The sequence below is a fragment of the Zea mays genome, chromosome 3, assembly GCF_902167145.1.
Source record: "Zea mays cultivar B73 chromosome 3, Zm-B73-REFERENCE-NAM-5.0, whole genome shotgun sequence".
In the NCBI taxonomy this organism is placed as follows: Eukaryota; Viridiplantae; Streptophyta; class Magnoliopsida; order Poales; family Poaceae; genus Zea; species Zea mays.
This window is the reverse complement of record NC_050098.1, coordinates 58,549,816-58,561,936: the sequence shown is the minus strand read 5'-3', so window position 1 is coordinate 58,561,936 and position 12,121 is coordinate 58,549,816.

Genomic DNA, 12,121 nt, shown 5'->3' with positions numbered 1-12,121 from the left:
GTCGGGCGGAGCTTCCTATGGTGCCTTTGGCAGGGCCTGACTGCCCGTCAGTCTCACTCTGTCGAGTGGCACTGCAATCGAAGTGGCGCAGGCAGCGCTGTCCTTCTGCCAGGCCGGTCAGTGGAGCGGCGAAGTGACGGCGGTCACTTCGGCTCTGCCGGGGGGCGTGTGTCAGGATAAAGGTGTCAGGCCACCTTTGCGTTAAATGCTCCTGCAATCCGGTCGGTCGGTGCGGCGATTTAGTCAGGGTTGCTTCTTAACGAAGGCAGGGCCTCGGGCGAGCCGGAGATGTGTCCGCCGTTGAAGGGGGGCCTCGTGCGAGACGGAAATCCTCCGGGGTCGGCTGCCCTTGTCCGAGGCTAGGCTCGGGCGAGGCGTGATCGAGTCGCTCGAATGGACTGATCCCTGACTTAATCGCACCCATCAGGCCTTTGCAGCTTTATGCTGATGGGGGTTACCAGCTGAGAATTAGGAGTCTTGAGGGTACCCCTAATTATGGTCCCCGACAGTAGCCCCCGAGCCTCGAAGGGAGTGTTAGCACTCGCTTGGAGGCTTTCGTCGCACTTTTTTGCAAGGAGACCAGCCTTTCTCGGTTGCATTTTGTTCCGGTGGGTGCGCGCGAGCGCACCCGCCGGGTGTAGCCCCTGAGGCCTCGAAGGAGTGGTTTCACTCCTTCGAGGTCTTAATGCCTTGCGCAATGCTTCGGCTGGCCTGGTTTTTCCCTCATGCGAACTGGCCGTAGCCCGGGTGTACGGTCGGGGCCCAAGTTCTCGGGCTGGTATGTTGACGCTGTCAACGGTTTGGCCGGAGCCGGGTTTGCGAGAGCAGCCCCCGAGCCTCTGCACAGGGCGAGAGGACGATCTGGGACAGACTCGGCTTTTTTACATACGCCCCTGCGTCGCCTTTCCGCAAGGAGGAGGGGGGGAAAGCGCCATGTTACCCTCGATGGGCGCCGAACATGGTGTCTCCGGTGAGCTGCAAGCGGGTAATCCGAGTGGACGTCCGTGCCCCGTTCGTTAGGGGTCGGCTAGGGGCCCAGAGGCACGCCCAAAAGTACCTGCGGGTGATCTGCCGGACCCGGTCCCCTGACGACGGGGTCCGAGGGCTCGATGCCTCCCTCCAATGGGATTCCGTTACAAGATCGCTCCCGCTGGTCTCGGAAATGTCCTAGGGTACCTCGGGAGCATAGCCCGAGCCTTGGTTATGTATCGAACGTACCCCTGGTCATCCCTCGCTCGGCGTCTGAGGCGGCTATGAACCCTTCGGGGGTCAGCCTTCGAACCCCTGATCAGTAATGGGCGCGGAGCCCGAGTAGCCTGAGGCGGCCGTGGAACCCTTCGGGGGGCCGGCCTTCGAACCTCTGACCAGTAGTGGGTGTAGGGCCCACGCGATCTGAGGCGGCTGTTGAACCCCTCGGGGGGCCAGCCTTCGAACCTCTGATTAGTAGGGAGGCTCGGAGCCTGGTTCCTTCACGGGGAAGGATCCTTTTCGGGGTATCCCCCTTTCCCGGTCCCTGCTGCAAGAGATAGAGAAAGAGGAAAAACGGAAAAGGATACGAAATCGAACGACGCGGCGTACCTTTTTTGGCGCGGTTATTACGGCGAAGGCAAAACGTCGCCCGCTTCTCCTGCCATAGGTGCCGCCTGTCACGCCGCGGAGTTAATGCGACGGGGCGAGTGGTTGGTGGGGCGGCCATCGCGCGTGCGCGAGCCGTTCGAGGAACGGATCACGGGCGCGTTATCTTCACGCCGTGAGAGGAGGTCCTCTCGCTGCCCCCGGATGGGACGTGAGCTTGGCTGACGACGTGACCGCTGCTCCCGCCCGCCTGCCACCGTCATTACTGCCGGCCCACCTTCGGCCGCATTGACCATCGCGCCAGGCTGGCGCTGCTGGGTCGTGTGCCTGGTCGCCTCGAGTCGCGGTATTGGTTCCGCAACCGAAGAGGCGCGGTGGTGGCGCGAGTGGCGGTGCAGTTGCTTGCATGCAGCATCCGGCGCACCGGTTGAGTGACGCGTGGGCCTGGGCCTCTAGGCCGGGCGCGTTGGGAGTCGGAGAAGCGCGTCCACTTGGCGCGGTTGCATGCTGCCTGCATGGTTGCCCGCCTCTTTCGCTCGTTGGTCTGGGCAAAAGTGGAGGGTCACTTGTAACCGCTGGGCGGTTGAGTGCACCACGCGCGGCGGTTTGGCTTCTTCTGCTCCGAGCTGGTTTGCATGACATGCGGGACCCAGCCCCCGCGTGGCAGGGGAGGGCCTTGGAACGTGTTGGAGAAGACTCGGCCCGTGACGGTTGGGGGCGCAAGTAGGGAGAGTTGCCTTTAAAAGGAGGGCGACCCCTTTCGGAAGGCGACCATGTCTTCTCGCTCCCTTATGCATCGCGTCTCTCCACCTTCCAAGCCCCCGGATGGGGGATACCCGCCGTCTTCTCGCCTCATCGTTGGAGGAACACAACTCCGCGGGAGTTGGTACCTTTCAGCCATCGTTCGGCTTCAAGGATTTTCATCATGCAGCCCGGCTGCACCCCTCCACCGGCGGTCACCCAAGATGGTGACCTCCAGCTTGATGGTGGGGGAAAGCGAGCCGGGCTGCGGCCTCTGCCCCTCCCTCAGCCTCAAGGATTTTCATCACCAGGGCTGGGGAGGGGAGTGCGCCGAGTTGGGGTCGGCCCCTGCGTGGGCGGCGGCCCGCTCCTTCACTCAGTGATCGGAGGGAAGGGCGGTCGTCGTCAGTGGCGCTGGCAGCTGCAGCGTGCCTGGCTTTCGGACGCGAGTGGCTTCGGAGCCGCTCGCGGCGCCGGCGTCTGCCACGGCAGCTGGAAGAGGTTCTTCCGCCGGCGAGATAGCCAAGGCTGGCCACGGACCAACCTCCAACTCTACGGCCTTCTGCCCGTCCTTGCCTCACGAGTTTGGGCGTGAGCGGGGGCCTCCTAGCAGCAGCACCCGCCCTGAGGTCAGTGCTGCCGCTGTTCGGCCCCCCGGAGCAGAAGTCATCGTCGTCGCTGCTGCTGGAGCAGGTGACGGCGCGCCGTTCGTCGGTCTTCTGTTGCTCCGCAGGCCCTCCCCCCTGGAGTGGGGTTGTTCGTGCCAGCGGAGGGGGAACCAGAGTTCCGTTTGTAGTGGCACTTCGAATGCCAGTGTTTTTGTTCATTATGGCTGTCGAGGCCTGAACATGTATGTAATTTTGGCACGGAGCCGTGTTTTTTCCTCATTTTCGAGCACTAAGACTCGCCTGTTGATTATCTGAACCACTTCACCAAGCATGAGTCGCCCCGTGTCAAGGTGACGAGTGAGGTATCCGTATCCCGGAGGCGTAGGAGTCCCTCGGCTCGGTCGGCCTTGTTGTCTGAGGCTCCTCTAGCTTAGTTAAAGGGACCCCTTGGCCGCTCTTCGACGAGCCGAGGCCAGGGGTAGCGATATCAGCATGAACAGAGGCGGAGTTGGCTCGAAAATGAAAACCTGGTTGGCCGGAGCCTAGCCGGGTTGTCCGTTAGCGGGACCGACGCCGGAGTTGACCAGCCGAGGCCTCGGGTCGGGCTGGCGCCCTTGGGAGATGGTCGGCCGAGGCCCTAGAGGTGACCGGCCGAGCCACCTGCTCGGGCCGGGTTCCCGAAGAAGACCCTAGCGGCGACGGCCTGGGCGTGGTGATGACGTCGTCCTTCGGAGTGGAGGTCTTCGGACCGCGTCGCCGTCCGAGGCTAGGTCGAACCTTGCCGAAGTTGTCGTCGATGCCGAGGGTGCTGCTGGCCCCTTCCATCGTCAAGACCCGAGCCTGTAGGATCAGATTGTCTTGTAGCGTGTGCGTTCTGCGGCCGCCGAGGCCAGAACACACACCCTCGCTGCGTTGTAAAGCTGCGTCCCTTTTCCTCTTGTTTCGAGTATCCGGACTTTTTTGTCGGTAACTGGGATGTTTGTGCGAGCGAGAGTTGCTTCTCGCGGAAGGTGATGAGTGAGGTATCCGTATCTCGGAGGCGTGGGAGTCCCTCGGCTCGGTCGGCCTTGCCGCTTACGCGTACTTTCACCCGTCCGTGAGGCCCTGTCACCGACTCAGTCGAGAAGGCTCGAAGGATCGCTTCGGCAGAAGAGCTTCCGAACGTGAAGACTTGTTCGGTCCGCGGAATCACTTTATCCGAACGCGAGTTACTTATCGCATAAGGTGATGAGTGAGGTATCCGTATCCCGAAGGCGTAGGAGTCCCTCGGCTCGGTCAGCCTTGGCTGCTTACGTGTACTCCGTCGTTTTCAGGATCCACTTTTCGAGGTAGTCAGAAAGCACGAAAGATATTCTGGCAGAAGGGATCTTTTTTCGAGGAAAATTTCAACGCAGAGGGGGTTCCCCCCCTTTTAGCCCCCGAGGGAGGGTCGGGCTTTGCCGAGGCGAGGCCGACCCTTCCTTGATGACTAAACTTTGCGTGGGTGCGAGGTATATGAACAACTTGAAAATATCTTAAGGGTAGAAGCGACATAGCTGTTGGATATTCCAAGCGTTGCCGTAGACCTCGCCTTGACTGTTGGCCAGCTTGTACGTTCCGGGCTTCAGAACTTTGGCGATGACGAATGGCCCCTCCCAGGGGGGCGTGAGCTTGTGCCTCCCTCGGGCGTCTTGCCGCAGCCGAAGCACCAGGTCGCCCACCTGGAGGTCTCGGGACCGGACCCCTCGGGCGTGGTAGCGTCGCAGGGACTGCTGGTACCGCACCGAGTGTAGTAAGGCCTTGTCCCGAGCTTCTTCCAGCTGGTCCAGCGAGTCTTCTCGGCTAACTTGGTTGCTTTGATCGCTGTAGGCCCTCGTCCTCGGGGAGCCGTATTCCAGGTCAGTGGGCAAGACGGCCTCGGCCCCGTAGACCAGGAAGAATGGCGTGAAACCCGTGGCTCGGCTCGACGTTGTCCTCAGGCTCCAGACCACCGAGGGAAGTTCCTTCATCCATCGCTTGCCGAACTTGGTGAGGTCGTTGTAAATCCGAGGCTTGAGCCCTTGTAGAATCATGCCGTTGGCACGCTCTACTTGCCCATTCGACATGGGATGAACCACGGCGGCCCAGTCCACCCGGATGTGGTGCTCCTCGCAGAAGTCCAAGAATTTTCTGCCGGTGAACTGGGTACCGTTGTCGGTGATGATGGAGTTCGGGACCCCGAAGCGATGGATGATGTTGGTGAAGAACGCCACCGCCTGCTCGGACCTGATGCTGTTCAGAGGTCGGACCTCGATCCACTTGGAGAATTTGTCGATGGCGACCAGCAGGTGCGTGTAGCCCCCAGGCGCCTTCTGCAAGGGACCGATGAGGTCCAGACCCCACACAGCAAAGGGCCAGGTGATGGGTATCGTCCGCAGAGCCTGAGCGGGCAGGTGGGTCTGCTTCGCATAGAATTGGCACCCTTCGCAGGTGCGGACAATTCTAGTGGCGTCAGCCACCGCCGTTGGCCAGTAGAAGCCTTGCCGGAAAGCATTCCCGACAAGGGCTCGAGGCGCTGCGTGATGGCCGCAAGCCCCCGAGTGTATCTCTTGCAGGAGTTCCTGACCTTTGGCGATGGAGATGCATCGCTGGAGGATGCCCGAGGGGCTGCGGTGGTAGAGCTCCTTCTCGTCGCCCAACAAGACGAACGACTTGGCGCGTCGCGCTATTCGCCGAGCCTCGGCCCGGTCGAGGGGTAGCTCTCCTTGGCGGAGATATTGCAGGTACGGGGTCTGCCAATTTCGATCAGGCGTGGCCCCGCTCCGCTCCTCTTCGACGTGCAGTGCCTCGCCCTTGGAGCCCGAGGGTACCTCGGGCTGAACCGAGGGCGCCTCGGGCCGAGCTGAGGGTGCCTTGGGCTGCGCCGAGGGTACCTCGGGCTGGACCGAGGGCGCCTCAGGCTTGGGCGAGTCGTCGATCTTGACGGAGGGTTGATGTAGATCCCGGGAGAAGACGTCCGGGGGAACCGTTGTTCGCCCCGAGGCTATCTTTGCCAGCTCGCCCGCAGTCTCGTTGTAGCGCCGAGCGATGTGGTTAAGCTCGAGCCCGTAGAACTTGTCTTCCAGGCGCCGAACCTCATCGCAGTAGGCCTCCATCTTCGGGTCACGGCAGTGGGAGTTCTTCATGACTTGGTCGATGACGAGCTGCGAGTCACCACGGGCGTCGAGGCGCCTGACCCCTAGCTCGATGGCGATCCGCAACTCGTTGACCAGAGCCTCGTACTCAGCCACATTGTTGGACGCCGGGAAATGGAGGCGTAGCACATAGCGTAGGTGTTTCCCGAGGGGCGAGATGAAGAGTAGGCCCGCGCCGGCTCCCGTCTTCATCAGCGACCGGTCGAAAAACATGGTCCAGAGCTTCGGTTGGATCGGAGCCGTCGGCAGCTGGGTGTCGACCCATTCGGCTACAAAGTCCGCCAATACCTGGGACTTGATGGCCTTCCGAGGGGCGAACGAGATTGTCTCGCCCATGATTTCCACCGCCCACTTTGCAATCCTACCCGAGGCCTCTCGGCACTGGATGATCTCCCCCAGGGGGAAGGATGACACCACATTTACCGGATGAGACTCGAAGTAGTGTCGCAACTTCCGCCTCGTCAGGATCACTGCATACAGCAGCTTCTGAACTTGTGGGTAGCGGATCTTGGTCTCGGACAGTACCTTGCTGACGAAGTAAACTGGCCTCTGAACGGGCAATGCATGCCCCTCTTCTTGCCTCTCGACCACAATCGCGGCGCTAACCACCTGAGTGGTCGCGGCGACGTAGACCAAGAGGGCTTCTCCGTCAGCTGGAGGCACCAAGATAGGCGCCTTTGTGAGGAGCGCCTTCAGGTTCCCGAGAGCTTCCTCGGCCTCAGGGGTCCAAGCGAAGCACTCGGTCTTCCTTAAGAGGCGGTACAGAGGCAGGCCTCTTTCGCCGAGGCGTGAGATGAAGCGGCTCAGGGCCGCGAGACATCCCATGACCCTCTGCACGCCTTTTAAGTCCTTGTTGGGCCCCATGCTGGTGATGGCTGCGATCTTCTCCGGGTTGGCTTTGATGCCCCGCTCGGAGACGATGAACCCCAAGAGCATGCCCCGGGGTACCCCGAAGACACACTTCTCGGGATTGAGCTTGACGCCTTTTGCTTTGAGACATCAGAATGTCACTTCAAGGTCGGGGAGGAGGTCGGAGGCTTTCCTTGTCTTGACTACGATGTCATCGACGTAGGCCTCGACCGTGCGACCGATGTGTTCGCCGAACACATGGTTCATGCACCGCTGATACGTCGCGCCCGCATTCCTCAAACCGAACGACATGGTGACATAGCAGTACATGCCGAAGGGCATGATGAAAGAAGTCGCGAGCTGGTCGGACTCTTTCATCCTGATTTGATGATACCCTGAGTAGGCGACGAGGAAGGACAGGGTTTCACACCCAGCAGTGGAATCCACGATTTGATCGATGCGAGGCAGAGGGTAGGGAACCTTCGGACATGCTTTGTTGAGACCAGTGTAGTCTACACACATCCGCCATTTCCCCCTTTCTTTCTCACAAGCACAGGGTTGGCAAGCCATTCGGGATGGAATACCTCTTTGATGAACCCTGCTGCCATTAGCTTGTGGATCTCCTCGCCTATCACTCTGCGCTTCTCCTTGTCGAATCGGCGCAGAGGCTGCTTGACGGGTCGGGCTCCGGCCCGAATATCCAGCGAGTGCTCGGCGACATCCCTCGGTATGTCGGGCATGTCCGAGGGACTCCACGCAAAGACGTCGGCGTTTGCGTGGAGAAAGTCGACGAGCACTGCTTCCTATTTGGGGTCGAGCCCGGAACCGATCCGGATCTGCTTGGAGGCGTCGCCACTGGGGTCGAGAGGGACGGCCTTGACCGTCTCCACTGGCTCGAAGTTGCCGGCATGGCGCTTCACGTCTGGCACCTCTTTGGAGAGGCTTTCCAGGTCGGCGATGAGGGCCTCGGATTCGACGAGGGCCTCGGCGTACTCCACGCACTCCACATCGCATTCGAACGCGTGTTTGTACGTGGGGCCGATGGTGATGACCCCGTTGGGGCCCGACATCTTGAGCTTCAGGTAGGTGTAGTTGGGTACGGCCATAAACTTCGCGTAGCATGGCCTCCCCAGCACCGCGTGGTAGGTTCCTCGGAACCCGACCACCTCGAACGTCAAAGTCTCCCTTCGGAAGTTGGAGGGCGTTCCGAAGCAGACGGGAAGGTCGAGTCGTCCGAGGGGCTGGACGCGCTTCCCGGGAATGATCCCGTTGAAGGGCGCAGCGCCTGCTCGGACGGAGGACAAATCGACACGCAGGAGCCCGAGGGTCTCGGCGTAGATGATGTTGAGGCAGCTGCCCCCGTCCATAAGGACCTTGGTGAGCCTGACGTCGCCGACGATGGGGTCGACGACGAGTGGGTATTTCCCCGGGCTCGGCACGTGGTCGGGGTGGTCGGCTTGGTGGAAGGTGATGGGCTTGTCGGACCAGTCTAGGTAGACTGGCGCCGCCACCTTCACCGAGCAGACCTCCCGGCGCTCTTGCTTGCGATGCCGAGCCGAGGCGTTCGCCGCATGCCCACCGTAGATCATGAAGCAGTCGCGGACCTCGGGGAACTCTCCTACATGGTGATCTTCCTTCTTGTCGTCGTTGCGGGCCCTGCCACCCTCCGCGGGTGGCCTGGCCCTGTGGAAGTGGCGCCGAAGCATGACGCACTCCTCAAGGGTGTGCTTGACGGGCCCCTGATGATAGGGGCACGACTCCTTGAGCATCTTGTCGAAGAGGTTGGCACCTCCGGGGGGCTTCCGAGGGTTCTTGTACTCGGCGGCGGCAACAAGGTTCGCGTCGGCGGCGTCGCGTTTCGCTTGCGACTTCTTCTTGCCTTTCTTCTTGGCGCCGCGCGGAGTAGACGCCTCGGGAGCATCTTCCGATGGGCGGCCCTGGGGCTGCTTGTCCTTTCGGAAGACAGCCTCGACCGCCTCCTGGCCAGAGGCGAACTTGGTGGCGATGTCCATTAGCTCGCTCGCCCTGGTGGGAGTCTTGCAACCCAACTTACTCACCAGGTCGCGACAGGTGGTGCCGGCAAGGAACGCGCCGATGACATCCGAGTCGGTGATGTTGGGCAGCTCGGTGCGCTGCTTCGAGAATCGCCGGATGTAGTCCCGGAGGGACTCTCCCGGCTGCCGCCGACAGCTTCGGAGGTCCCAGGAATTCCCGGGGCGCACGTACGTGCCCTGGAAATTGCCGGTGAAGGCTTGGACCAGGTCGTCCTAGTTGGAGATCTGCCCCGGAGGCAAATGCTCCAACCAGGCGCGAGCGGTGTCGGAGAGGAACAGGGGGAGGTTGCGGATGATGAGGTTGTCATCGTCCGTTCCACCCAGCTGGCAGGCCAGGCGGTAGTCCGCGAGCCACAGTTCCGGCCTCGTTTCCCCCGAGTACTTTGTGATAGTAGTCGGGGGTCGGAACCGGGTCGGGAACGGCGCCCGTCGGATGGCCCGACTGAAGGCCTGCAGACCGGGTGGTTCGGGCGAGGGACTCCGATCTTCCCCGCTGTCGTAGCGTCCCCCACGCCTGGGGTGGTAACCTCGGCGCACCCTCTCGTCGAGGTGGGCCCGACGGTCGCGATGATGGTGCTCGTTGCCGAGGTGGCCCGGGGCCGCAGGCGCGGTGTTGCGCGTGCGCCCGGTGTAGACCGAGGCTTCCCGCATGAATTGGGAAGTCGCGGCATGAGGTTCCGAGGGGTATCCCTGCCTTCGGGAGGCAGAGCTCTTGGCCCGTCGGACCGCAGCGCCTTCCAGGAGATTCCTGAGCTCTCCCTAGATTCGCCGACCCTCGGTGGTTGATGGCTCCGGCATCGCGCGGAGAAGTATCGCTGCTGCATCCAAGTTCTGACCGACCCCACTGGATGCGGGTGGCGGCCTGACCCTGACGTCGTTGGCGACGCGGTGCTGGAAACCCTGGGGCAGGTGACGTATTTCTCCGGCCGGGGGTTGGCCCGCCCATACCTGCCCGACGTCCCGGCGGATCGGCTCAAGCGCTCCTGCTCCCTCGTCGAGCCTGGCCTGCGCCCCGCGGACTTGCTGAGCTATGGGTCTGGACCCCCCGCCGGAACGGGGACCACAGCTAGCTCCCGCGGGATGTCAGCGCGAGCCACCGGCCTAGGGAGATTACCGTCCTCCGGCATGCTGAGATGGTTGTCTTCGGAGGGATCCCCTAGCTCGACGTGGAAACATTCGCGGCTTGGGCCGCAGTCCCCGTCGTCGAGGCTGCGGCTACCGTCGGAACAGTCGGAGAGGCAGTAGTCACATGCGGTCATGAAGTCCCGCATGGCACTGGGGTTGCCAAATCCAGAGAAATCCCAACAGATGTTGGGGTCGTCATCTTCCTCGGACCTAGAGGGCCCGTAGGTCGAGACGTCCGTCAACCGGTCCCAAGGCAACCGCATGCGAAACCCCAGAGGGTTTGATCTCGCCTCTACGAGAGCGCCCGCCAAAGCAAGGTCGCTAGGCGGGTTGAGGCTGAGTCCAAATGACACAGGATGGGAATCGGTCGGTACCTTTTGGTCGACGAGCAGCGACGTAGTCACGTCGGGGACTGATTGCACCGCCGTCTCAGGTACGAGGGCGACGTCCTGCAAGCTCTCTGCGAGCGCGCTGGCGTCGTCCACTTGCTCGGAATTGGCGTGTCGCGGGGAGACGGCGCTCGCTTTCGTCTCAAACGCGAGGTCGACGCCCGACGCGCCCCCCGTTGGAGCGCTGGGGACATCGACTCGCTCGACAGCCCACGAGGCGCAGCCTCCCGCTTGGCCTTGGTTGCCCCGCCTCCTCCTCCGTCGGTGAGGGAGAGGACGGGGCGAGCTCGAATGTTGTTCTTCCACTGCGCGGGGAAGACGTCGTCGATCCCGCCGCCGGTGGGCGGGCTGTCGGCCGCCATTGTCGTCGTCGTGCGGCGGTGGAAGGAGTATCATGTCGTAGCTGCCGTCGAAGGACATGAACTCAAGACTCCCGAAACGGAGCACCGTCCCGGGCCGGAGAGGTTGCTGGAGACTGCCCATATGGAGCTTGACGGGAAGCTGTTCGTCAACACGCAGCAGGCCCCTACCTGGCGCGCCAACTGTCGGCGTTTTGAGACCGGGGGGTCCCTAAGCCGACGAGTGAATGTCGCTGCATGCCCCAGCCCAGATGGGTCGAGCGCGTGGGCGAGCACAAAGGGGGGAAGCGAGGTGGCCGGAGAAGGGCGTGAGAGAGGTGGAAATCCCGCGGCCTTCGTGTTCGTCCCGCGCCCAGGTTGGGTGCGCTTGCAGTAGGGGGTTACAAGCGTCCACGCGGGTGAGGGAAGCGAGCGGCCCCAAGAGAGCGCCTGTCCCATCCTCGTCCCCGCGCGGCCAACCCTCTCTAAGAGGGCCCTGGTCCTTCCTTTTATAGGCGTAAGGAGAGGATCCAGGTGTACCATGGGGGTGTAGCAGAGTGCTACGTGTCTAGCGGGGGAGAGCTAGCGCCCTGAGTACATGCCGATGTGGCAGCCGGAGAGATCTTGGCACCCTGCTGGTGTGATGTCGTGGCCGTCGGAGGAGCGACAGAGCCTGGCGGAGGGACAGCTGTCGGAGCGGTTGAGTCCGTGCTGACGTCCTCCTGCTTCCGTAAGAGAGCTGAGAGCCACCGTCGTCACAGAGCTTGCGGGGCACCATCATTGCCTATCTGGCGGAGCTAGCGAGATGGGACACCGGTCTTGTTCTCTGCGGCCCGAGTCAGCTCGGGGTAGGGTGATGATGGTGCTTCCTGTTGACGTGGCTGGCTTGCGCCCTAGGTTGGGCGACGTGGAGGCTCCTCCGAAGCCGAGGTTGAGTCTGTCTTCCGTGGCCGAGGCCGAGTCCGAGCCCCTGGGTCGGGCGAGGCGGAGGTCGTTCGGCAGAGGCCAGGGTGGAGTCCGAGCCCTGGGGTCGGGCGGAGCGGAGTTCGTCGTCTTCTGGGGCTGAGCCCGAGTCCGAGCCCTGGGGTCGAGCGGAGCGGAGTTCGTCGTCTTCTGGGACTTAGCCCGAGTCTGAGCCCTGGGTCGGGCGGAGCGGAGTTCGTCGTCTTCCGGGATTTAGCCCGAGTCCGAGCCCTGGGTCGGGCGGAGCGGAGTTCGCCGTCTTCCGGGACTTAGCCCGAGTCCGAGCCCTGGGTCGGGCGGAGCGGAGTTCGCCGTCTTCCGGGACTT